The sequence below is a fragment of the Rhipicephalus sanguineus genome, unplaced genomic scaffold (genome assembly GCF_013339695.2).
Source record: "Rhipicephalus sanguineus isolate Rsan-2018 unplaced genomic scaffold, BIME_Rsan_1.4 Seq1012, whole genome shotgun sequence".
NCBI lineage: Eukaryota > Metazoa > Arthropoda > Arachnida > Ixodida > Ixodidae > Rhipicephalus > Rhipicephalus sanguineus.
This window is the reverse complement of record NW_023614167.1, coordinates 54,946-81,915: the sequence shown is the minus strand read 5'-3', so window position 1 is coordinate 81,915 and position 26,970 is coordinate 54,946. Positions and strand designations below refer to the sequence as shown.

Here is a 26,970-nt window from a genome sequence, read left to right as displayed (position 1 = left end):
CACTAGACCACCGTGGCGTGGCGCAGCTTTCCAAGAAAAAATATGCTTTCACGGGGTGTCAGTCTGGCCCCTTTTTTATTTTCTTGCCCCTTTGATTACTACAATAGAGCATGCCACGGCAAATATAAGAATGGAACACATCGAGGGACGAGCTCTCATTTCACTCCAGCCGCAACCAAAAATATTTCTCAGATACGTCTAAACGACTGTTTTTCGATCGTCAAGAGATCCTACGTCATAATTTTTCTCTCTCATATAAATTTCATTGAACGAGAATTCAATTCGCCCTTGAAACATAAGACTCTCGGCCGCGTTTGGATTTTCCCGTAGCCTGAAAATAAAACGCTGCAAAAACACCTACACAAGCCGATATCTTCGGTTTTCTTCAGACCCCCCAAAAATGCGGAATATATTAGTCTTAGACATTAATGCGAAGAGCCGGAACATACTGCAGCGCACAACGTGAAAAAACAAAAGAAAAACAGATGATATATTCAAGAAACTCACCAAGAACAGCTACGGAAAGTCTTTTATTCAGAAAGCAGTTCACTTTCAAAAACACGACGCAAGCTGATAAATCCAGCAACCCCCCCCCCCCTTTTCCAATCAACACCACCACAGAAATGCATGTCTCTACTATCCGAGTAGTGATCGAAACCATCGCTCGCATCGACCGGCCGCCGAAAGAGAAAATTCAAGACACCAGCTGAACCGAGAACCTGAAAGAACGTCGTTTTGCGATCTCTTGCAAAATTGGGGAACGACGTCGCCAATTTTGCAAGAGATCGCAACCCCATAGCCGAAGATTCCGAGGACGCGGACAGCCGAATCAATTTTCCTTAAACTACAGTTTTCGCAGTTGAAACCAACTACCGGAAATGAATCTTGACATATGTTAACGACCCAAACAACGTGAACCGCGCTCAATACAACCTACCCCTTGTGTACAGCACACAAAAAAAAGAAAGAAAAAGAGAGAGAGAAAGAGGCATCTGCGTACCCACTTCGACGCGTCCGTCTAAAAAGCTCCCCACCCCCCTTCACTGTTCAACTCATGCCTTCCGGTCAAGCCCTTGCACTGCTCTGTTCTTTTGCCGACAAGCACCGCCGCCGCCTGAAGCACCCTTCCATATTCGCCGAACAAGAAAAGAAGCCCTATTCACGTGTGTCCTTTCCTCAAACTCCGAAGAGGGAGCCGCATGGTTTCTGAAACGCGGGACAATGCTCACTCAAATTTTAAAGATAAGAAGGCGTCGGCGGCATCTGATCCATCCGCCAAGCTTCGACGCACGTGTTTTCTATTTTCTTCGGGGCTGCTGGTGAATGGTACCGTCTGTCGCTTAATGGCTGCAACGGAGTGGTCGCGCACTTTTTTCTGAACCTCGTTGACAGCGGACGAACGAGACGTGTTATACCCCTGTCACACGGCCACCACCGAACTTCGTTAAACTCCATCAATGTAAAACTCCATGAGGGAGTTAGACGGTGATGGAGTTGTGCCCATGTCACACGACAATTTTACGAGCTTCGGACAGAAGCCGCAAGGGGTCCATTAGGCGCTGCTGCACCTACGTCTGCATGCAATATTTCGCGTCTAATCACGCTGAAAACATTCTCAATGGTATGTGTGATTATAAAAAGTATAATTTAATCACATCAACACAAAACTTTTTTTGTATTTATCACATAAACGTGCACCTGCAAGCATGTTGGCAGTAATTTTGACAGGAGTGCTGGCAACACTGTACTTTTGTTTTGGTACGCGTCTTTTCTACGCGTACCGATTGTCAAACACGATGCAAGTTGTCGCCGAGCTCTTTGAAGTTGCGCTACCACCCAAATCACGTTGTCCTTTCCAATATCAGCTGGGTACAGGTCTCACGTCCAGTCCACGAAGCCTTTGCTGCGGATGGCTCCCACGACAGTCCGCGTGTACTGCCAGTACGAGTGCCGGCATCGACGGAGAAGGAAGAAAACCCGCGTCACTCGACTGCTATGACTATTGGTAGTGCTGAAGTAGAATGAAGAGCACCGCAATAAGAAGGAAACGAGATGCACAGACGTAAACACAACGGTGCACACGGACTCGGGGACACTTATTCAAAATGGCGGCACGACGACTTTTCGCGAGGCATGGTGCGGAGAGTATGTGCACTTATACGCGTCTTTTTTTTTTTCATTAAACGCAGGTTATGACTGGATTATGCAGTGAAATAACTTTCAATATTAATGAAATTCATTATTGTGTTGACTGCGGCTGTTTTGTGCTTGCGTTTTTTCCCGTAACTACAGATTACTGGGGACGAGAGTACTCCATTCCGCCGCTAATGGAGATCGCCGATGTCCCTTTGCGAAACGTTCCGTTTAACTTCCTTGACGTAAGGGAGACCGTGTGACACGGACCGCATCTCCGTTGACGTAACGACGAGGGAGTTGCACGGAGTTAACGGGTGCCCGTGTGACAGGGGTAAGGCCACCTCGCAAGCGGCTCGTTCATCAAAGCGGCCGCGAACCCACGGAGGCTGCGTAGCACGAGCACACGACGAGTTTAAGCACATTGAGTGGTTCCTGCATTTCTGAGCAACCCTTGGAGCAACTAGTGTGTGCGTCGCCAGCCATTGTCGCAGCATCGCACGCACACAGTGACTCTAAGCATGCCATGCGGAGTCCGGCCGTTGCAAAGATGGGAGGAGCAAGAAGCCGTGGCAGAAGGAGTAAATGTTTTTAACGACGTCTGCTAAGAAAAAAAGAACCTTGGGAAAGTGCGGAAGGTCTGTTGGGGCGGCACGTTTCCTTTTCTTTTTCTCAGTAAACGCCTCTCGCCCATTCTTTTGCCACTTCTTTTTTTGCATGTACATCGGGCGGAAACTACAACGTTTGATGTGCACACATGCGTGCACGTTCAGTTTGCTTGCTAGAACTTGTGGCCGTGTTTGCTGCGTGAATCTGCGTTGGCAATGACCTACCTCGCCGAAGCCCTCTGTCAAAGCGCCAGTCGAACGAGGCTATGGTCGAACACATCCTCACCTACTACCCAAAAAGGATTTCGTGTTCATATTCAAGCGACGCAGCAACAACACCCGAATGCCCGATTACGTCCATAGAGGAACCGGTAACTCAGCAGATATCGTCGTCTCATGCGTCCGTTGACCAGGCAATTTTTACTAAGGATGGTTCAGCCGCCGAACCTATATGCGCGGAGTGACCTGGGAATCTACGCTGGAAAGTCAGTAAGTGTGGTTATAATGCAGTTTATCCGTGAGCTGAGAATTGTACTGTACGTGTGCTGCATTGAACTGTACATGCTATTTATAATCAATACTATGTAGTTTATAAGTAATATTTATGGTGCGCTTTGAAATTTATAGTTTGGCGAGACTCCAAGGAAGCGTAGGAAATTATAAGCTGCAGCGTTTTTTAAGAGTTGAAGTTGCCATGCATGCGGGCTTGTTCGTATGGCATTTTCTTATTACACTGGTAGTGCAAATACACGGGACACAAGAAACGCACACGAAAACACACACACGGCGCTGGGTGTCTTCATGTGCCTTTCTTGCGTCCCGTTTGTATGCGCTACCTGCCATAGTAATAAAGTTTTAACATCATTGCGCGACCGCCAGCCAGCCGACATGTCGGTTCAATTTGTAGTTTATTCTCTACGTGCACAGCTGCTCCACTGAACGGTTTTTTTGGCCTTGTCAAGTTATTTCAAGACCTTTCTGTAAAACGCTGAATAATCATCATCATAATTCATGTTATTATTATTATTATTATTAATATTATTATTATTATTATTATTTGGTATTTTATTTGTTGTCGCATTACTCCAGCTGAAGCAAGGAAATGGCATATTATGCAATGTGCTTGCCCCCCCCCCCCCCCCCGCACTCCTGTAATCTTGTCAGAAGTTCAACCCCCCCCCTGAGAGAAATCCTGGGTGCGCTAATGCTTTGCAGCTAGGCAGCCCTCTTAGTCCAGAAATCCGTGGACGTTGATCACCTCCCTGGTGAGCTAGATCAATAACGGGGCAAACTTGAAAGCCGGGCTTCTCAATGTGATCGAGTCCGCCTTGTTACAAGCCGCAGGCTACCATATGATACGGCAAGTGAAGCAGGCTAATCGGAGACTAAAGTGGGAATCTATTTTAGCTGTCCCGGCACAATTAAAATACCGGGCACTTCTGCACACCCATCAACTCACAGCAGCTTGAATATGGAGCAGTCGCGATGCTATTCGTTTTCAAGGAAACTGAATTTCCTGAAAAAGGAGAGCGTTTGATCGCGCTATAAAACGTTTACTGGTTCCCGCCCATATTTGCGTCGCGGATTACTTAAATTTCAGGCAGGACAAACTGAAATCATGACAGATTGCTGTAATGTTATAGAGCCCCTGCTGAGCGACAGCCTCCTCTGCAATGCTCGAGCGCAAGAGGCACACGCGTGGAATAGGCAGCCCGCACCGCAGGTAGTCTACAGTGCGTAGTCATGACACACGGAGGACAGTCGCCACCGCAGAATAGTAGGACAAATTTTATTACAAAATTATATTATTGCTGCGTTCAAGTAAAACATTGCCTTACTTGTTAGTTTCCCAGTCTCCAGCCGACAATAACCACTGTCGAAAGTGGGGGGGGGGGCTCCGCCCCCTAACATTTCTCAGTGGGGGGGCTAGCGCCCCCCTTGCCCCCCGGTAGATACGCCTATGGTGGCATATCTTTCCCACGAAAATAAATGCGGCTCCAAGAAAATACATGGGGTTGGAGAGGCCCAACGTGGGTTTGAGAGTGGCACAAATAAATTTGGCTTTTTAGCACATAGTGTTTGCGTCAGGGGAACGCAAGCTTGACTGAAAAAATGTTATTGCCAACATAAGTGCAGCAAACAGCCGCAGCATTTGACTTGTGTACGTCCGCCAGCAAATGTCGCGTAGCTTATGAAGGCGAAAGCCTCAGACGCCTCTTCATACGGGAAGATTGACCGTCGGCGGCGTCAAGACGAGTGACGCAAAAAATCGTCACGTGATGACCTCACCATATGACGTCACAGATCTAAATTTGTAACTTCATTATGACATCACCATGACGTGACATAACGTGATGTCACATGATGACGTATTCACACGACATGGTCCCTTTGCCTCCGTGATCGGTGGGCCGATCAAGGAGGCAATGCAAGACGTCGTGTACCTTATGGAGGCGAAAGCCCTAGATGCCTCATCAAACGTGACGACTGCCCGTCGGCGGCGTGAACACGAGTGATGCAAAAAATAATTGTCACGTGATGGCGGGACCATATGACGTCACAGGTCACCAAAACATGTAGCGTCATTATGACGTCACATGACGTATTCACACGTCATGGTCGCTTTGCATTGTCTCCGTGATCGGTCACGCAGGCCGTGTGTAGGACCGCCGTCAAAACCGGACGCACGGTTCTTTTTTTTTTTGTTTACTTGGTGTGGCCAACTTGGGGGGCCACGCCGGTGGGGGTGCTTCGAAGTGCCTGTGCATCGCCCCAAAAAGTACTTGGACTCCGGAGATGGGTGAGCCTAAAGTCCCTAGATTTTTTTCTGTTTTCTTAAGTAGAGAAAACCATTGATGCGCCGTCGGCGACTGTGATTGGGTGCTGCTCGTTTCCGGTTAAAAACGGCTTCCGGTAGCCATGTTCTTCCTAACGCTGCTTCGCCCGTTTGCCTCGTGCAGTAGAGTCGGTAGAGTCGCGGACCTCGCAGGCGCATACACGCTGCAGCGCGGGGGATTGCGCATGCTTTTTCCCGCTGTCCTCTGCCTGTGCAAAGGATTTGCTGTGGTAGACACGAACATTCTCGTGAATGCCTGCTTGTTGCGCCTACGGGTGCTCCACCCAGTCGGGAAAAGGGTTGACGCTCTGCAGGGCCGTACCGCAGGAATTTTTTTCGGGGAGTGTTTGTGTGTAGAACGGCCAATTTTGGCAACTCGTGGTCACTGTGAAGGCATGCAAATATTTGACTTTCACCCGAAAAGTCAAAGAATGGGAAAAATTTCGGGGGGTGTCAGAACCCCCTTAGTTACGGCCCTGACGCTCTTTTCTGTGCCTCTTGGAAAGCACGACATGACAAGGCGTAAAGCGTGGCTGCCCAGAATAGGGCGGAAGAACTTCAAGCCTACGAAGTCCAGCAAGCAGTGCGAGGTAAGTTGCGTGTTTTCCGGTCTACAGAACCGTTGAAAGACAAACGTATCACTTTTCTTCTAAACCAGGTAAGACAGCGTTCTGTTTTGGCCGTTCGCACGCCCGTGTAAGCGCCTCAGTTTTGACACATTTAAGATCGTTGATTATGCATATCTATTGCGACCGCCTTTTAAAAAGTATTATCGCGAAGCATATTTTCCGCTTTCAGCACATAGATGCCTATGTTCCGCTAAGGCTTGTGCTAGATTCAGGCCGCTGTGGCAGACTGCCGGTAGAAGCTCAGTGGGATTAATAAAAAAAACTTTGTGCTCTACATTATCCGCGCACGTCAAAGGATACCATGTGGCCGAAATTAATAGTGTTCACCTCTATCCATTACGGCATAATTAATAGCGCGACTGTCGCTATGGGCGATGTGCATTTCATAGCACTCGCGGTGCCTTCACAGCTCGCCATGCTGGAAAAAAGATCTAGTGGCATTAGGCTTTGTCTCACACATTAGTGGTATTAAAGAATTGCCTCGTGTATTGGAATCATTTGCGTTTCTGAAACAATACGGCGCGTACCTTCCATCGCAGAATTGCAATGGTCTGCTTTCATGACATATGCAAAATCGATGTGAAGGCTATTCTGCAATAACTCACAGTGAAAGTAGCCCTACGAACTTCATGTGTAAGTATATCTGCAGTTTCAAAATGTACATAATATTTTTTTTTATATTGCTAATAGAGGTGTGCGCTAAGGTCCCTCTATTTTTCAAAGGTAGCGCAAACTCCTCCTCTCAGCGCCGTTTCCTCCTCGCCCGGCCGCCATTATTGGGCGAGACTAGGCGAGACTCGCAAGGCGCGCCCGGCCCGCATGCGGCGCGTCGAAGCGCCTGCTTGTACTTGCTTGGAAACGCGACAATTCTGGGCGCAGATTCACACAGCTGTTCGTACGTAAGATGTGTAGTAAAAATAGTTTGTGGTTCGTCCGTACATTACCTATGATTTCGCGTTTTATAAGCAACAAATCGCACGCTGGTGCCGGCATATATAAGAAATCCCATTGCGGCACCTAACGTGCCAACAGCTTTCTGGACCTGGGACCTGTTTTGACAACGTGAAAACCTAGCATTTGTGCATTGTATTTGAGTTCATAAGTGTAGGATGCGTCGCTCGCACCAGGCGAACAAGAGGCAGAACATGTTAAACGCAATCCTAGGAAGTCTTTACAGCTGCCGTTTTTCTTTTCGGATACCGTGGTGTTTGTTCACAAGACGGATTTCGGAAAATCAGACGCTACATCAAATTATGAACACCCAACACGGCGAAGGCACTTATTTGTTAAATACTCCCCGTGCATTCTTTTAAATTTCGAACTGCGTTCACAAGCTTCTGTTGCCCCCTCAGGTAAACATATTTTTGGTTCCATCGCGCGCACTTCGTGCACCTAACTCTTTAATCGGAGACTCTTCCAGTGTGCTCAGTTTATGAGATGCCATGCTGGTATTCCTATTGCTAAAATACGCTCTTTTGTTAACAGGAGAGCGTGGACATTTTTCTTCGTTAATTGGCTAACAGTAAGCTCGTGAACGCGCACCTTCCCGCGTTCGTCACTAATTGGGCGAGCAGGTCCCTCCCTCAGTAATGAAGCCTCCAAATGCAAATAACTGTTTTTAATTTCCATTGATCACACATTTATAACTAGTTGAAACAAAGAAAACACAATCATTGTAGCGAATCAAAAACGCTCTTTCTCGTTGACAAATTTCCACACAAAAAACATTGAAACAAAACAATCATTGCACATTACATCATCGCACATTTGTGAGCGTTTATATAAAAGTAAAGACACTCCTTCATAGTCACAACTACATACGTAATAAGGAAAAAAAAACATCGAATAAGAAGAAACATTGCGCGTTGGATGATAATTAGGTAAGAGGTAGAAACACTTTATCTGAATTGCTGATACATATAAAATACACATTAAAATAAAGCAGTCATTCCACATTACATCCTTGCACATGTTTTACTATATACATAAGATAAGCTAAAACGAAACAAAATTTTTGCACGTTTGCAACGGCATCCCTCATTGCAATGCTCCTGCTACCAGACTTTCTTGATGCCAGTCGCTTTAGCTTCTTGCAGCCATTTCTCGCAAGGATGACTGGCTCGAACTGATCGTCCGGGAAATGTTTCTGAAATATACAGACATCCTCCAATGTACCCTTTGCAATTTGCCTAACGAAATACGGCCGAAGTGCTAAAAACTACAACAAATAATAAAGCGCATCAAAGAGGGACATGCAGCAACTGTCTTATAATAATTATTATTGAACACAGATTATCAGTACCACTGAAAAATGTGGATAAATTTAAAAAATATAAAAACCAACAACACAAATAATAAAACCTTACACCCGCTTCAATTAAACATATAGTTCAGGAGAAAAAATTAGAGAGTTAGAGAACAAACATGCGTTTAAAATTGTAGTTTATTACAAAGTAAATTACGCTCATCAATCGATGCTACTTACTTGCCATGTCTCTTTCTTTACCGTACACATCTCATCACCACCCTCTATTTATGAGCGCTAAAAAAAACAGCTCCAACTTTCTCAGCGTAAGTTCTTAACGACTTTTGGCAAATGAATATTGTAAAATCACGGGCCGCGCCAGGGCTGAGCGAAAAAACAGAGATCTTGCAGAAATATTTTTCTCAAACGTTGCAGTAATTTTGCGCAAATTAATTAGTAAATTTCGAACACTAGGGATTTCACTGTAAATATTGTGTGCGAGAAAGCGTGGCCGATAGTGTCAAGCCGCTTTTTTTTTGTCTAACTTACGCATCAGTATCGAGCTTTAGCTCCATCTAAAAGAGTTTGAATGGCAAATATACGCGAAAGGGTTTAGTAGTGGTCGACTTACCTCACAAAGCCTCCCGTCGTGGCAATCGAAGTTCTTTCTCCCCATAAAATGGAGCCATATCGATCGCCATTTGAGGTTTTCCTTTCCACGAGGAACAGCAAAAAGCTTGTCACCCTTAGCAATGCTGTTCGAGCAGCCAACAGCGCAGCAAGTCGGCATCTGGCTGCAGCCGATGGCGTCTTGCAAACTGTAAAAAGCTATAAGAAGCCTGCGCTCACGTACAGCGCGCACGTGCGGCGGTGTTTCTACGCCCAATAATGGCGTCGTTTTCCGGCGCCAGAGCAAGAGGCAGAGGTAAAGTATTCTAGAACACTATAGCAGAGGGGTCATCCAGGATAACTGGTCACGTGTCGGGCCTGGTCCAATAGGGGAGCACAAAAGGGCGAAGAAGTGAGGAGAGACGCAGAGGGCGGGGAGGAAATTCTCCCTTTCTTTTTTGGACAATGGTTTGCGCTACCTTTGAAAAATAGAGGGACCTTAGTGTGCGCCGCCGCGCCGCGCCGCCGCCGCCACCTGTTTTTGGTCACGCCGCTCGCCCCGCCGCCGAAGTCCCAAGAGAGGTCACGCCACCGGCGCCACCGCACAATAATTGCGGCGCGCCGCCGTTAGTCTTTTCTTTTAATTCGAATGGGGAATCTGGAAATAAAGTACAGCACTTCGCCGGAGGAGCTCTTCTCGATATGTCCAGGTAGTGAACTGTCCATTTCAATGCAACGAACGCAGCCCTCAGAGTTCCGATTTTCGGTGCACATGTCTTTTGATCGTGTTAGTCATCGATTCAGGTTTAATGCGGCCGCTCGTCTAACGCAGCTGTAAGGTCGGTACGTATTCCTGCATCGTTCTCAAACATCTGGAACACATTCATATGCACATTCATTCTTAAAACGTTCCTGTTTCTGTGCATTTCGTCCACTCTCTTCTTACGCTAGGAATGTGTTGGCGGGTTCGGTGCGGCGACGTCGTCAAGAGCGAGGTGACATCACGGCTCACCGCTTTTTCGAATCACTGAATGCGCTCTGGCGAAATGGACTGTGGACATGTCCTTTGGATGAACGCATCGAGAATAGCTCCCCAGAAGTTGCAGTATCTTTTTCTTCTCCAGAAATATCACAAGTATTGCCTGACCTTAACGCTGCCGCGTCCTCCAGCCTTAAAGGGCGACGACCCAACTCGCTGGGTAGCATAATCTTGGAGTCTTGGACCTAGTACACTGCGCATAAATAAATAAAATAGATAAGTAATTTATATATATCTCGGTGCGTTAGTACTCTTTTTCCTTTTATTCTTACTCGAGTAAATCGATAAATAAATACACAAGTAAAGAGAATGGCAAACTTAGAATATAGCTGAGATAGTTGGTAGGTATTCATGTTAGGAAGACATGACGTGGAAACACGGACATGAGAGAAAAGTCGAGAGAGTGAACAGCTATCTCTCACGTAGACAATTACTCGCACTTGATTGATAGGTATGGCCTCTGACGTGGGAATGCGCCGATAAATATTTGTGTCTACTTTCGGTTCCGCTGCTGCGTGATTTTTCAGTTGTTAGCGGCGTTTCTGGTGTTTTGACTACTCTCCTGTGTCCGTGTTTGCACGCCCTGTTTTTATGAAGGGCCCCTAACAGCCTCTGAAAACACACAAAAAAAAAAAACAACGAGCGCGTATACTCTCTTGGCGTTTCTTGTTTTTTTGGTGCACTTCGTGATGCCAGAACAGTGATTCACGTGGCATCATCAGGGTACATACTCTCGACCGGTCCATATACGAGAAATTGTCTCCCATACTGCTTTGCTATGCAGCCGCCCACCCGCTCTTGCTTCTCTCGCACGACTATCGTGCGCAATTAACTGATTTCGCTCCATTTTGTGCGTTTGCGACCGCGCACGCAGAGATAACAGACTGTAGCCGACAAGCGCGAAATCATTATAGGTTCAACGCTTAGTGCTGACATTCTACGCGAGATTTATGAAGAAATAAGTGGCGAGGAGGTGTCCCCTGTAAGAAGGGTATTGAAGGCAAGAACGAAACCAATGGAAAAGGCTCCTGATTACATGATTCTTCCAACGGACGCACTCTTTACAGCGCTGAAGATGCAGCTTTCTAGGAAAAAGGCGAGCGCTCTTCGACGGTTTTTTGTATATTTTGTATTGCGTTAGCAATTGTATGGACACTCAGGACAGGTTTTCACCGTCGCTATCATGTTCCGTATAAACTCTAAATCGATAACAACGCTCCGCGCTTTGTATGTTCTACCCGCGAGTAAAAGCTCGCGAGCGTTGGCAAGGAACATGGCTAAAGCAGAAATGAAACAAGCTGACCATCTCCGTCACACGGAATAAAATCAACCCGCGTGCGATGCCTGCCGTCGATTGCTCCTCAAGCAGAAGAAAACGCCCCGCCCGTCGCTTGCTGGGCGAAGGAGAAGGAAGGGATGTCTGGGGAGAGGGACTGCGTAACTCGAGCAGCAAGTGTGAACTTTGACTATAAGGGCGCGGTCAGGGGCGTAGCCAGAAATTTTTTTCGGGGGGGGGGGGGGGGTTCAACCATACTTTATGTATGTTCGTGCGTGCGTTTCTATGTGTGCGTGTATATATACGCAAGCAAAACTGAAAAATTTCGGGGGGGGGGTTGAACCCCCCCCCCCTTGGCTACGCCCCTGGGCGCGGTCGAGAGCTCTGGCACGCGCTCTATTCCGGCAGACATCCCCCAGCGAACGGCTCGTATACCTTCTACGCGCTGTGAGCGCTGTGAGCGCTGTGGTCTCATTGTTTCGCGCTCGGACCACTGATACGACACACTGATCGAAAACCGCTTCTCTCCCGGGAGCGGCCGTATTGCCATACACCAGCGTTTTAGTTAAGTGAGATCGGGGCAAAAAGAGTTAGCTGCTAGCTCTCGTTGATGTAACATTACCGCGTGTACTTATTGCATTTACTGCTTCGCCCTCCCTCCCTCCCTCGCGGACCCTTGGGGGGCCACGCAACTTGGGGGGCCACGCCGGTGGGGGTGCTTCGAAGTGCCTGTGCGTCGCCCTGAAAAGTACTTGGAATGGAGGGGCTTTAAGTGAGCTCATCGGGTTCCTTGTCGCGCCCGGGACAAAGGAGCCCGGCCCCACTCGCGGGCGACGGCAGGAAGGGTTGGAAACGCTGTCGTAATGACCTCCCTGATGGCTCAGCGATGCCTTTCGGCGGCGCATGAATGGGCCGCCTCCGGGCCCGCCGTTTGCCGTTCGCGCGCTTCGCGGGCAAGGAGGTACAAGACAAAGCAGCCTGCTTTTTGGGCACCACGCGGTCGCCGGAGGCATTCGTCATGTGTGGCGTGCATCAGGTGGAGCAGACGGCGTACAGGCCCTTGACGCTCGAATGCGTGAACGACGAGGAGCGGGCCCACGTCCTGATGCATCGGACGCCCGGTCGGCACCTTTGACAATTGTTTGCGCGCTGGCCCCCCTTCGGCGTGGCATCCATTTTCGCACTTTGCTTTACAGTCTGGTTCGGCAGAATAGCTGGAGCGGGAGCTGAGGTAACGAGCTTGTAAGTGGTGTCGCGTGTAACGTTGTGCGCGGAGGGGGGAGCAGCTAAGTGGCCCGAAGGTGGTCGAAGTGTAGCGTCCCTTCGGCAAATGTGTTTGACATACCACCAGGGTCGTTTTTCTCAGGCACGTTTTTCTTTTCTTTTCTCGTCACTGCACGCGTACACTTAACTCTAGACACGTGTAGCGTCAGCTGACCCTGCCCTGGCCACAACAACATTAGTTTACTTTGTTTTTATTTGCCTCTTGTTTGTGTGTTGCTTGGGGCGAGGAGCAGGAACCCGCATAGGTGTAAGGACGCGGTGACCTTGTCGCGTGTTTGTTGATTTGCTGCATGCACCGCCCAATTACAGGGCAAACAGGCGGCTATTCGCCGGCAGTATTGTTAAGGCGGAGCATCAGGGTAATAAAAAGCGGCCCCGGTGTTCCGTCTGGTATTCTGAACCGGGCTTAAGGTGTTAGGCACCGTCGGCTCTGCCGAATCTCGTAGGGTCGCCCTACAGACGGTTCATTTCCAGTACTTGTTTTTCTTTATTTCTTTGTAACAGTTATGCTTGTAACTCTTCTGTAAGTGTGTAAATATAAGTTGTCTTGATTTTCCTCTAAACTTCTCCAGCGTATCTCATTCTTCAAGCGACCAGCGAATCCAACGTTAATTCGTCTCACTTCGTTTATATCACCTCGGGTGGTGCGTCTCGGGCGCCGAGTGTGGAGTCTGGTTTCCCACCATCAAAAGAACCTGAACTTTACTGGCGCAGTCGGACAGGATTGGGCTCGCTGAGAGTGAAGGAGAAGCTGAGCGAGACATCTCTACGGATGAAGAAGTTACAGAGGAAGATACCGATTTCTAATCGGCGCCGTATCAACGGACCCTGCAGCAGGCTGTAGCAGCTGGACGCTGCCTTGTCTTCTCGGAAGACAGCGAGGAGCGGCTGGTTCAGCGCAGTCCTCGACGAGTCACGAGCGGCGACCCACGGCCCCATCCATCATCGCAGATGGTCGAATCACATTCATCGGAGACGGGAACCGGCAACAAAAGAGAGTGAGTTGCTTCGGCCTCATTTTCTTTCACTCCTGTGTTCATGTTCGAGCCGAGTGAAATGTCGATTTGTAGGGCAGAAATAGATCGGTTAGCCGCGTGGGCGTATTCAACGCCTGTGGTCGACGACCCAGCGTTAATGCGTGGTTGGTCGAGAGAGAGAGCAAAGTCTCAAGTTGGCAGAAGAGCGCCGCAGGCGGCTCGAAGTGGTGGTAGAGTTGGTAAAGTTAGAGCGGGCCAGAACTTTGCGGGAAAGTCAGGGGGCCGAGGGGAAGTCACTAGGACCAGGTTCTGCACCACATGTGTCGGAAACAGCGTTAGACCGATATGCCACACGGGTGTATTCAACGCCTGTGGTCGACGACCCAGCGTTAATGCGTGGTTGGTCGAGAGAGAGAACAGAGCAAAGTCTCAAGTTGGCAGAAGAGCGCCGCAGGCGGCTCGAAGTGGTGGTAGAGTTGGTAAAGTTAGAGCGGGCCAGAACTTTGCGGGAAAGTCAGAGGGCCGAGGGGAAGTCCCGACCAGGTTTCGTGCCACACGTGTTGGAAACATCAAATCTCTCCGAACCTAAAGTACCCGAATCGGTGAGCGATGAGCTCTCGTCGCGAGTAGGCACTATCGAGGAGGTGGCTGACGTTCAACCGCACGCCTCTAATAACATTGATGTGCTTCCGGTAGATGAACGCGCCGAGTCGGTTAGCATGCTCCCCACGGAGTGTGAGGCTACCGCCGAGTTCAAACTCGAGGCAGAGGCGAAAGGCGCGGAGGCGGCAACACGGGTTGCCGAGTTTAAATATGTCTCTGACACCGATCTCGAATCGGAGAAGACTTTTCAGCGCGATACTGACGCTGACAGGCAATCGCAGGACGCATACGCAGGAACAAAATTTCAGGGCGTGGTCCCAGGCATCCTTCCGCTACAGAATATCCTTTGCTGCTGCGAGCGGGCGATGACCGCGTCATCACCGAGCTCAGAGGTAGTAGTTCTAGTAAGCCTAGCGGTGCAGTCGCGAGACGCGAGTCACGACACTACGCGCGTGCCCAGGCAGGATAGTGTGGTTGAATGCTTGAAGTCGGTTAGCAGAGATGTCTCGGCGCCCGAATCCGTTGCGTGTGGCTGGTCTAACTCAGGCGAGGAGCAAATGCGCGGGGAGGAACGGCGACCGTGCGGTTCTAGATTGGAATCTTTCACAGTGGCGACTGATGTCACACGAGGCGTTATACGGTGGCGTTCCTGCGTACCGAATCGCCGGCGCGCTGCCGGGAAGATAACACTCTGAGCAATATTCAGGCGTTCCGGAGGCGCCGAATGGCTTTGAATCTTGAGTATGAGGAGTTCGCGAAAGACAAGGGATGCTCGCGGAGGAGGGTTGCCACTGTAATACTAACATTTGAGGAGTGTTGCAATCTACCAGCGCCGTTATTCCATAGAGGCGGCCCTATTGTAGGTAGACTGGTTGGTGGAATTCTCGGTGCGCCGGGGGATTGCCCAATGAGGGTGACAGGCGCATGCCAGGGTGTGTCACACGGTCACGCTATCTCCGCTGAACCTTTCGTGCGTACTTTTGACCCTTGGGGCCAATGAAAGTATTAACCTAAGCGGTGTTATGCCAGGGCTCCCAACCCAAACTTCCTTGCTTCGACAAGGAATTCAAGCTGGTAAAACGTCTGACGCAACCAGCGTCGACACCCGCTGATGCAACGAAGCGGGAGTCTTACGCAATCCCCGGCAACTCCGGCGATGAGGCTGACTCAACCAGCGTCAACACCAGCTGATGCAACGAGGCGGGAGTCTTACGCAATCCCCGGCAACTCCGGCGCTGCGCCGGACGCAACCGACGGAAATCTCTCCCGCAACGTGCGGCAAGCCCTCCTCCCCGCGGATCCGGTTCGAGCCAGCGACCAACGGCGGTTCCTGATTGGAGGCTTCGCACTACTGGCTGATGCAAGCGATCGCCCAGGGCTATAAAAGAACCAAGCTGCGCGGAGAGAGAGAGACAGCGAGACAGCGAACGAAGAAATCGCGGGTCGTCGTCGCACCGCTGTGCGAGCCCAATAAGCTGTCGGCCCCAGCGCCGAATATGTAACGCCTCTGTAGATATGTATATAAATTTGCCTTAACTCACCGTCGCCTTGATCGCTCCGTCTATCAGCTCTGCGCAGAAGCAGTCGCAAGCTGAGACACCTGTTACCCAACAGTGGATGGCAGCTGCGGGATCGGCCGGCGTCAGCTACCTCGATGCGGTGAGTGCCTGATGTTTTCCCTTCAGTTCACCAGACTTCTCTAGCACAGGTTATCGTAGTTTAGAGAAGGTTGTGTGAAGCATTGGATTGAGCTTTGATTGTTTCGAGCCAAGTCGGAGCGCTTTGAAACCAAAGTTAATGCGGAGGGCGTAAACACGGCAGGTTGAGAATTGCTTGCGTGTCTTTCTAGTAGACTTATAGGGGATACGGCAAGTAGATTCTAACGAGGGCAAATAGCAAGAGGCTAGTGTGAACGATGGAGAACCTTAAAGTGAAGGAACTCATCGAAATTTGTGAACTCGGCCTTACTCTGGGCCGTGCGAAGCGAAAGCAAGCGATCCTTGAGATCATGCAGAAGGAGGGAGTAACGGCTGAGGAAGTCGATGAGGCCTGGGCGGATATCAAAGAACGCCGCGAGGAAGCCGAAAGACGAGAACTTCGTGAGCGTGAAGAGGCGGAAAGGCGAGAACGCCGCGAGCGCGAGGAACGCGAAGAGCGCCTCGAGATGAAAAGAATAGAATTGGCGCTCCGTCAGTGTTCGCAAGCGCCTAGCGTAGCTTCTGCGACGGTTCAGGCTAGTGGACATAGAATTCGGGACCAACTGCCACCGTTCGTAGTGGGCGAGGACATGGCGAAGTATCTCGTGAAGTTCGAACACGTCTGCGATAGGAATGGCATCGAGCGGTCTCTTTGGGCACAGAACCTGTTAGCTCTACTTCCCGGAGAAGTATCCGACGTGATAACGTGCTTGTCGAGGGAGGCGTTTGAGAGCTATGACGAGGTTAAGGAGGCTCTGTTGAGAAGATATAAATTGTCACCCGAGGCTTTCCGGCAAAGGTTCCGGTATGCAAAAAGGGGGAATGAGTCACTCGTTGACTTCGCGTTTCGTCTTAAAGCCGATTTAATTGAATGGCTCAAGGGCGAAGATGTCTATGACGATCGCGATAAAGTGGTAGAGTGCATAGCATTGGAGCAATTCTACCGCTGTATCGAGGATGATGTCAAGCTTTGGTTGCAGGATAAGCTTGGAGAAGTACAGCTAAACAAGGCAGCAGAGTTAGCTGAAGAGTACTACACTCGTAGAAACTTGCACAGTAGGGCCGTGCGTGTTGAAAAAGCTGAGAGAAAAGAGGGCTTTTCAAAAAAACCTGATGACCGGAAACATGCTCCGCACCGTAATTTTAGAAGAGACCCGTCTTTTACGAAGGAGACTGTGAGGGAAGGGCAAACGGAAGCGCAGAAGTCGAGTGAGCTTCCCAAAGAGCGCACTGATGCTACACGGGCGTTTGAGTCACGGAAGCCGCTAATCTGTTACAATTGCAAAAAAGAAGGGCACATCGCGGTAAATTGTAAACAAAAGGTTGCTTTCGCAACGATCCGTGAATCAGAAAAGAACATGCGGTTGTTAGAACCGTATATTCAGGAGATTAGCGTCAATGGGAAAACGTGTCGAGCACTTCGAGACTCAGCGGCAACTATGGACGTTGTCCATCCTTCATTAGTGTCTCCGAACGACTTGACAGGAGAATGCGCATGGATCAGGCAGGTCGCCGAGGAGCAGAGCACTTGCTTGCCGATCGCTACGGTGATCATTGAAGGCTCTTTCGGTAAGCTTCACACCGAAGCGGCTGTGTCTGCTGCTCTCCCAGATTGTTTTCCTTATCTTTTTTCGAACAACTCGGAGCAGCTTCTCAAAGAACAGGGTAAATCGTTCTTTCCCAGGGTTGCGTACATGGCCCTCACGCGATCGCAAGCACGGAAGCTTTCACAGGAACTTGATCTCGTTCCATGTAGTACGCCACCACCGGCAAAAGTGGCCGAGCTGCGTGACCTTGGCAGCGAGTCGAGCGAGCCTCGGACAGAAAACTCTCGGGGTGGGTTACTCGAGCCGCCGGCAGCTGAAGCGGGTAGCGTCGTCTCCGTCGGCGGAGAAACCGAAGTGGCGCCGTTGGGCGAGGCGGACAATACGCTCAAGCCTGTAGCTGAAAGTTGGTGTGAGCTGTCGAGGGTTGATCGAGCGACGCTCATTAGAGAGCAGCGTGAAGACATCTCCATAAAAGCGCTAATGGAAAGCGTAAAATTGGGAGTAAAGAAAAAGAATGTTTCTTTTTATGAGAAATCTGGGCTATTGTATCGTAGCTACACAGATGTACAAGGTCGCAGGTATGAGCAACTCTTGATACCGCAAAAGTATCGTCGCCAGCTGTTGGAACTTGCGCACGAAAACGCGTGGGCAGGGCATCTCGGTTTGAAGAAGACCAAGGCTAGGATTTCCCTTGAGTTTTACTGGCCGAAATGCTGGAAAGATACCGAAGACTTTGTGCGCTCTTGCGACACTTGTCAGAGGGTGGGGAAATCCACAGACAAGTGGAAGGCTCCCATGAAGCTTGTGCCAGTTATAACAGAACCTTTTCGGCGCCTGGTTATCGACATTGTTGGGCCATTGCCGGAGTCAAGGCAAGGTTGTCGATACATCCTGACTGCCCTCTGTGTCGCAACGAAATTTCCAGAAGCGGTACCTCTTAGGGAGCTCAATTCTCCACACGTCGTGGACGCTCTGCTCTCGATATTCGCGCGTGTCGGATTTCCTTCTGAAATTCAATGCGACAATGGCAGCGTTTTCACCAGTTGCCTTACCTCTACCTTTTTGGATAAATGTGGAATCAAGGTGGTGCACAGTTCGGTCCATCACCCACAATCTAATCCGGTAGAGCGTATGCATTCAGTTCTGAAACGTATACTGAGAGCTCTTTGTTATGAGCACAAATGCGACTGGGAAGCATGTATTCCTCCCGCTATGTTTGCTTTGAGGTCTGCTCCTCATGAGAGCACTGGCTTTAGTCCCGCAGAGCTTGTATATGGCCGGAGCTTAAGAACATCTTTGCGAATGCTACGCGAATCCTGGGAGGGATATGATGAGGACCCGAATGTAGTTGCTTATGTTCTCGACCTCCTTCAGAGGCTCGGAAAAACAAAAGATCTTGTGGAGAGCCACATGAAGGCAGCGCAAGTATTGTCGAAAGAATACTACGACAAATCAGCAAAAAAACGTACCTTCGAAGTGGGAAGTCAGGTAATGTTGCTGCGGCCTTCCAAGAAGAACAAGCTTGAGGTTCATTGGGAGGGGCCCGCTAAAGTAATATCGAAGCTTTCCGATACCAACTACGAAGTGAAATTAGGAAAGCGGTCTAACAAAATTTATCACAGCAACTTGATGAAACCGTACGTTCAACGTCAGGCGGTCGTAAATCTGCTGTTGAATGCTTCAGAGGAGGAAGGAGAAGAAATTCTGACTTCTAGCGATGTCAGCGAAAGGGGTTCAGAGGTGATGTTGGAACAGTTGAACCTGGAGCCAAGGTTAAGTCAAGTCCAGAAGGAGGACTTGAGAAGGATTGTTTCTGAGTTTAAAGACGTGTTTTCCAGCCGTCCCGGAAAAACGACGGTTATTAAACACGACATCGAGCTAACATGTGAGGAACCAATCCGTAGTAAGCCATATCGATGTTCCCCTGTGCAGAAGCAGATCATGAAAGAGGAAATCGATAGAATGCTTGAGTTGGGAGTCATAGTACCGGGTGAGAGTGACTATACATCTCCTCTAATATTGGTTCAAGTGCCGGGAAAGGATCCTAGGCCATGCATCGATTATCGGCGCCTTAACGCCATAACTCGAGACCAGACCTATCCGATACCAAATCTAGAGGAAAGGTTGGAAACAGTGTCAAAGTCAAACTACATTTCCACGCTAGACCTCGTGCGAGGTTATTGGCAAGGTCCCTCTTACCGAGCGTGCTAGCCGCTACGCCGCGTTCGTTTCTCCATTCGGAACGTATCGTCCCCTTATGCTGAGTTTTGGACTGAAAAATGCGCCTTATTGCTTTTCGGGTCTAATGGACCGCGTTCTTAATGGCCTGTCCGAGTTCGCACTGCCGTATCTCGACGATGTCGCCACCTTCTCGAACACCTGGGAAAAACATGTCGAACATTTACGAGTCGTGCTGAACAAGTTGAAAGAAGCGGGTCTTACAGCGAAACCTGCTAAATGTCACCTAGGATGCGGCGAGGTGTCTTACCTGGGACACGTTGTGGGGCGTGGCCAGCGTCGACCTTCAGAGATCAAGGTAGCCGCCGTCGTGAACTACCCACGACCAACCACCAAGTCTGAGATAAGGGCTTTCTTAGGGCTAGCGGGATACTATCAGCATTATGTGCAAAACTACTCTACCATTGCCAGCCCTCTAACTGACGCACTTCGAAAGTCGGAGCCAGTTAAAGTGACATGGGACTCGGAGAAAGAGAATGCGTTCTGCAAGCTTAAACAAGCCTTAAGCGAAAAACCCGTTCTCATGGCGCCTGACTTTTCCAAGGGCTTTATCATTCAGTGCGACGCGAGTGATCGCGGAATGGGAGCTATATTGTGCCAGGAAGATGACACTGGTCACGAAAGACCAGTTTTGTATTTAAGCCGAAAACTGAGCTGCAGGGAAGAGGCATATAGTACCTCTGAAAAGGAATGTGCCTGCCTCGTGTGGGCCGTTCAAAAGCTGGCCTGTTACGTCTCCGGTTCCAAGTTTGTGGTCGAAACGGACCACTGTCCTCTTACCTGGTTGAATAACATGTCGTCCAAAAGCGGCCGGTTATTAAGGTGGAGCATGATACTCCAACAGCACAACTTGAACGTTCGTTACAAGAAAGGAAAGCTAAACGCGAACGCAGACGCACTGAGTCGCGCGTTCTAATCAGTGCCGTCTTCGGCTATCCTTTCGGTTTTTCGCAGGCAAATTGGGGCAAAATTTTGTCCTCATTGCGGCCTCAGCTGAGCGCTTCCGTCCTGAGTGATCTCAAGGGGCCAACGTTATTTTGAATTCTGTTTCATTGCGTTTGTTACACGTGTAATATTTTGAGTTCTGCTTTTAAGAGTTTTGGTGTCCCACATGTGCCTCTTGATACAGAGGGAACGAAATTTCGACAGAAACGTAGTTAGGAATGTATTATTCTATTTAGGTCTGGTGTTCTGTCGGGTGACCGAGGGCACTTGCTTGTGTCGTGTGTTGTTTGTTGTCGGACCGTTCTTGACAAGTTGCAGAACGATCAACAAGTGCTGATACGAAAGATCGTCAGAAGAGACGAGCAAAGCAAGTCGACACATCTTGGCGACAAGCCACTGGAGCCGGGATCCGGCCTGGCGACTGGGATCTGTTCACGGAACGAAGCGTGGAGCCAAATGTCCCCATGGCCCTGGAGGTGAACCTGGATGGACCTGGCGAACGAGCGCGCCCGGCATCCGAGCCACGTGGAAGCAGCTCGTCTTACCGGCGCATTGTCTGGCGGCGGGGGTGCTGTTATGCCAGGGCTCCCAACCCAAACTTCCTTGCTTCGACAAGGAATTCAAGCTGGTAAAACGTCTGACGCAACCAGCGTCGACACCCGCTGATGCAACGAAGCGGGAGTCTTACGCAATCCCCGGCAACTCCGGCGATGAGGCTGACTCAACCAGCGTCAACACCAGCTGATGCAACGAGGCGGGAGTCTTACGCAATCCCCGGCAACTCCGGCGCTGCGCCGGACGCAACCGACGGAAATCTCTCCCGCAACGTGCGGCAAGCCCTCCTCCCCGCGGATCCGGTTCGAGCCAGCGACCAACGGCGGTTCCTGATTGGAGGCTTCGCACTACTGGCTGATGCAAGCGATCGCCCAGGGCTATAAAAGAACCAAGCTGCGCGGAGAGAGAGAGACAGCGAGACAGCGAACGAAGAAATCGCGGGTCGTCGTCGCACCGCTGTGCGAGCCCAATAAGCTGTCGGCCCCAGCGCCGAATATGTAACGCCTCTGTAGATATGTATATAAATTTGCCTTAACTCACCGTCGCCTTGATCGCTCCGTCTATCAGCTCTGCGCAGAAGCAGTCGCAAGCTGAGACACCTGTTACCCAACAGCGGCCACTTGAACAGCGGCAGGTTAGGAGATGACGAGAAAGTTCATTCGTCACATTTCACCCGGTTTAGTTTTTAAAGCTTTAGAGTGCAGTTTGCATGTTACGGCTCTACCGCGACCAGGGGGAAGTGTTGAGGCCGGAGTGGCTACACCGTGTGTGTGATGTGCCGTATGTGCTGTGACTGAAATGACTATTCAGTGGGCATCCGTGAATGAACACTCCCAGTGGTTAAGTTTAGGACTGAACATTACGCCATGGTGTGTGACTTTTGCAAGTGTATGGTTGTGAACGGCGAGTTCTGCAGGTTTTGTTTTTACCTGCAATGTATTTTGTGTGCGCGTTTGTTCTGTTTTGGCTGGGAAATGCAGTCGATTATAAACGACAAGTGCTGGGGATTGTGTATATTGTTCCGGGAAGTAGCTTTGCTTCTGAATAACTGTCCGCAGCATGCATTTGTTTTATTTATTAATATGAGCATAGGCGTATCTACCGGGGGGGCAAGGGGGGCGCTAGCCCCCCCACTGAGAAATGTTGGGGGGCGGAGCCCCCCCACTCTCGACAGTGGTTATAGTCGGCTGCAGACTACACTCTAAGCCGCAAAGGACGAAAAGGGGTCTGTGGTTCGTCCTTTTGGGGGGTAACTGCACTGCCACAACCATTACTCCCTAAAGGATGAACGATTCGTCCTTTAGGGAGTAACTGTCAGGGGACGAACTGTTAGTCCTCAGTTGTTTTGAGGGACGAAATGTCGGGTGTAAAAGTTACCCCTTTTAGGGAGTAACTGACTTATTCCTCTTTTTGCATGGTAGCTGCGTAGGGACGAACTGTTACCCCTGATGGGACTAACAGTTGCTCATAAAAAAAAATCAATTTATTACAGTTTCTGGTTGAATTACCGAAAATTTGGAGGTTGATACACGCATTTGACGACATATACAACTAATACACAGAAATAAATTCAGAAGTAAACTAGAGAAAATTCACAACAAACACACAGGATTTGAACTCGTGACCATTGAATCAGCAGTCGCGTACGCTAACCACTATACCACACGCCAGTATGTAGCAGAGTGAATATTACCGGGGCTATATATGAACAGGCACCGTCTGGAAGCTGCGCGTTCTGCCATGTTAGTCAAAGTAGCAAGATTCCTTATATTAGACTTCAGCCTTCAGTGTTTCGCAAGCAACCATTCGGTGATCACGTTCATGAAAGTGTAAAATGCGTTGGATTGGTTTTTCTGCGCGCGTGTTTCGAGCGAATTTGGGCACTTGATGAATGCATGTATATATAAACGTTCTCATATATGCTCCCGTCGACGTGCCAAGCTTGCTCGCTTCTCACTGTGCAGAACACGGTTGGTTATATCGTTCAGCGAAAATGTCTGCTTAATGACAAAAAAACGAAAACGTCTAAAGAAACAACCAAGTTTATTCAACGACTCGTGTCAATTCTGCAGCATCGTGTGTACACATAAATTGAACAACTTTGTTGAATACATAAAATAGGATGGCTTCCCTGTATTATAAGAGAGACAATGAAAAGTGCAATGTTTTATCCGAATGGATGCTGTCCAGCCGACGTCAGGAAGTGCAACAGCACCATCGACAGCTGCTGAGAGCGTGTTCATAGCTGCAAGATGCTGAAGACGTTTCTCAGGAGGCGCAACGCTCTCATTAATCGATTTCCTGAAAAAGTAATTGCAGGAGCATTAATATTTCCGGCAGAACTGTTCGTGCACTTGCAGTTACGTCACAAGGCGTCTGTTAGAAATGCTGCATGCGTAAAAATTAGGTGAGAACTGCTCTTTCACAGAACCTGTCATATAGTGCAATGGAACAGTTCAGAATGTGTTATGAAGTTCGAAAAACCCATCCTCGAGTTTAACGTTTCACGCTTTCACAGCGACCCGCTAGTGGGCCCACTTATTTATCAATAAAGCTTGCTCTTCATTTGAGAGATAGAAAAATTAAATGATTCCTATAGCATCGCTACAAACGAGCGAAATCGCCGATGCCGTCGCCGAGTGCCCGTGTTAGCAGTGCTAAGCCTTTAGTTAGACATACTATTTTAACAGCCAATCTTCCCAAATGACTTGTTTACCTTGCAATAGAAGATATTGTGCGGAGTTTACGTCAATTTTCTTTTAAAAAGTCGCGAATATTTCTGATAAACAACGCTTATTTGGGCAGCACTAAAAACAAAACTATTTTTGAACAGCTGTACTGAGCCTTCACCGAGGTTACCATGTTTCGATGGCCTAACCATCATGCTTGTAATTCTATAGCAGGCGGGGCAGCACTCGCGACGCTGTATCGCGCGAGCTCATCAATCATGCGTGTTTTGTTCGCGCAGAACGTGAATGTTAAACAAGCGGTGATCGTTGCATATCAACTGCACACAGGTAAAATCACGCAGAATGATGGCAGCCTTGTTTACACTCACCTCTCAGGCGATGTCCCAGTCGGCGCGTAGCATTTCGATAGCGTAGCACTTCATTCCAGTAACAGACCACGTTTACCACAGCGCGAAGATGATTCAGTGCACCACAAGTGACAGCAATCGCAACCACGAAACGAGAACACATCCACAACACACCGCGAAACCGCCGAGTCCTAGCTTGCCGTGCATACGACGAGAACACCACGCCGCGCATTGATACAGCTTGGGCGCGAGCACATTTTTTTTGTGTGTGTGTGGGAGCTTTATCACATTTGTTAATTATTATGCCATATGAACGATATTACTTTACTTCTGCCGCAGTTGCCGTAGTTGACAAGACCGTTTACACTTAAATAAACTGTTAACAGTTCATTTCGTTAGCGGACTCTTTGAATACGCGCATGCTGACCATTTGTTCGAGGCCGCCACTGCGCCGGAAAGTTCCGTGGGAGTAAACGTTGCTCCCTGTGGTGTAACAGTTCCTCCCTCACTTTGCACACGGCACCCTCGTCTTGCAGTTAATCCCTCCGGGGACTAACTACCTGTTGCGGGGACGAAATGCAGCACTTACTCCCATTTCGCGCCTTTGCGGCTTAGAGTGTAGGAAACTAGCAAGTCAGGCAAAGATTTACTTGAACGCAGCAATAGCGTAATTTTGTAATAAATTTTGTCCTACGATTCTGCTGTCACGACTGTCCTCCGTGTATCATGACCAAGCACTTTAGGCTACTTGCGGTGCGCGCTGCCTATTCCACGCTTGTACGTCTTGCGCTCGAGCATTGCAGAGAAGGCTATCGCTCAGCAGGGGCTCTATAACATTACAGCAATCTGTCATTATTGTATTTTCTCCTGCCTGGCCTGAAACTTATGTAATCCGCGGCGCAAATATAGGCGGGAACCAGTAAATATTTTATAGCCCGATCAAACTCTCTCCTTTTTCAGGAAATTCAGTTTCTTTGAAAATGAGTAGCATCGCCACTGCCCCATATTCAAGCAGCTGTGAGTTGATGAATGTGCAGAAGTGTCCAGTATTTTAGTTGTGCCTAGGACAGCTAAAATAGATTCCCACTTTAGTCTCCGATTAGCCTGCTTCACAAGTTGCTTATCATATGGTAGCCTGCAGCGATCGTGGCGGCTTGTAACAAGGCAGTGGGCTCGAACACATTGAGAAGCCCAGCTTTCACGTTTACCCCGTTACTTGATCTATACCTTACCAGTGAGATGATCAGCGTCCACAGTTTTCTGGGCTAAGAAGGCTGCATGCCTACCTGCATAGGATTGTGTCTGTTCCTAATAATGTTTATTTCTCTCTCTACCTCTTTGTCAGCAACGATGAGTTCACAGAGATTTGTACACGCGCAAAAACAGCTCAACGTCGTTATACTACAACTGAAAGTATCTATCATACACATATGAAATTATGAATCCATCTCGCCCGCTGCTATAAACAGCCGCTGCCAATGTGATTGGCGGCCAGCCTTCTTAAATTACGTTCAGAAAGAGACACTGTCTGGCTATTCCGAAAAAAAAATGATTTATTGTTCAGCACAGTAATGTGCTGCTTATTGTGCACACTTCATTTTAACGCCGCGAATTTTCGCAGACTTGTGACGTCACGTAACAAAGGCGATTTTATGACACATTGAAAATTTTGTACGAAGAGCAAAGAACCAATGACAAACAATACGCCGTATTAAAAACAGTTCATTATTATTTTTTACGCAGTCATGCGTACGTGGTAATTACGCGGTGGATCACTTACGCGTCATTTGTTGCATCGTTTTACGAGAAGGGGCTGTGAGCAAGACCCAGAAAATTTCTACCAATCATAAACAGGTTACGATCTATACGGAAGGAAACAGTGTGGGGTAGTTTAACATTATAATCGTCAACATTTTTTCAAGGAAAACTTGAGCTTACGCAGTTTAGGTAGGCTATTTACTTGGAGGAACAGGAGGGGAGCAGTAAAGGGCCACTTCACCGCTTAACCGTCCATCCCCCCACCCAAGCTGGTAAAAGTAGGAGGGCAAGGAACGACACCTAGTATATAAATTCGTAGTCATTTATCATCTTATACCTATACACAACCAGCTCAATGTGGTTTGCTTAAGTATTAATCGACTGAACTTCGTCTTCTTCTTAAGAAAGACTTTATATTAGAGGGCTCTAACAGTAAAGAAATTGGCATTCGGCATATAGAAGACTTCTGCGAAGTGCCTTGCTTTGTCAGCCACACGTTTTGTTTAATAAGTGAGAATTTAAGGTACTAAAGTCATAGCAAGTTCTTCATACGCATCGCATATAAAACGCCAAACTAAGACTGGGAAGTTTGCTGATGGAATGCTCAGATGATCAGGTTAAATTTGGGTGTACTTCTGAAACTTCGCGGTAATATTTCCAAAATGCTATTAAACACTGCTGTGTTGTCGCGGTATAGGGCGGCCCAGCCTGCACAATCTGTTTGTGCAGATTCTTCCTTGATTTAAAACAAACAGTTTTTAAAAGCAAGTAATCTGATCGCCTCTATGAATATAAAAAATCGACGCAAATCATATATATATATATATATATATATATATATATATATATATATATATATATATATATATATATATATATATATGATTTGCGTATATATATATATATATATATATATATATATATATATATATATATATATATATATATATATAT

General features: G+C 48.5%; 1 protein-coding gene across 1 annotated transcript in view; it reads right to left on the bottom strand.

Annotated features, from left to right (window-relative positions):
• Positions 1–26,970, bottom strand: part of LOC119375907 (unconventional myosin ID-like) — a 67,323-nt gene that overhangs the window by 15,811 nt on the left and 24,542 nt on the right. The window lies entirely within an intron of this gene.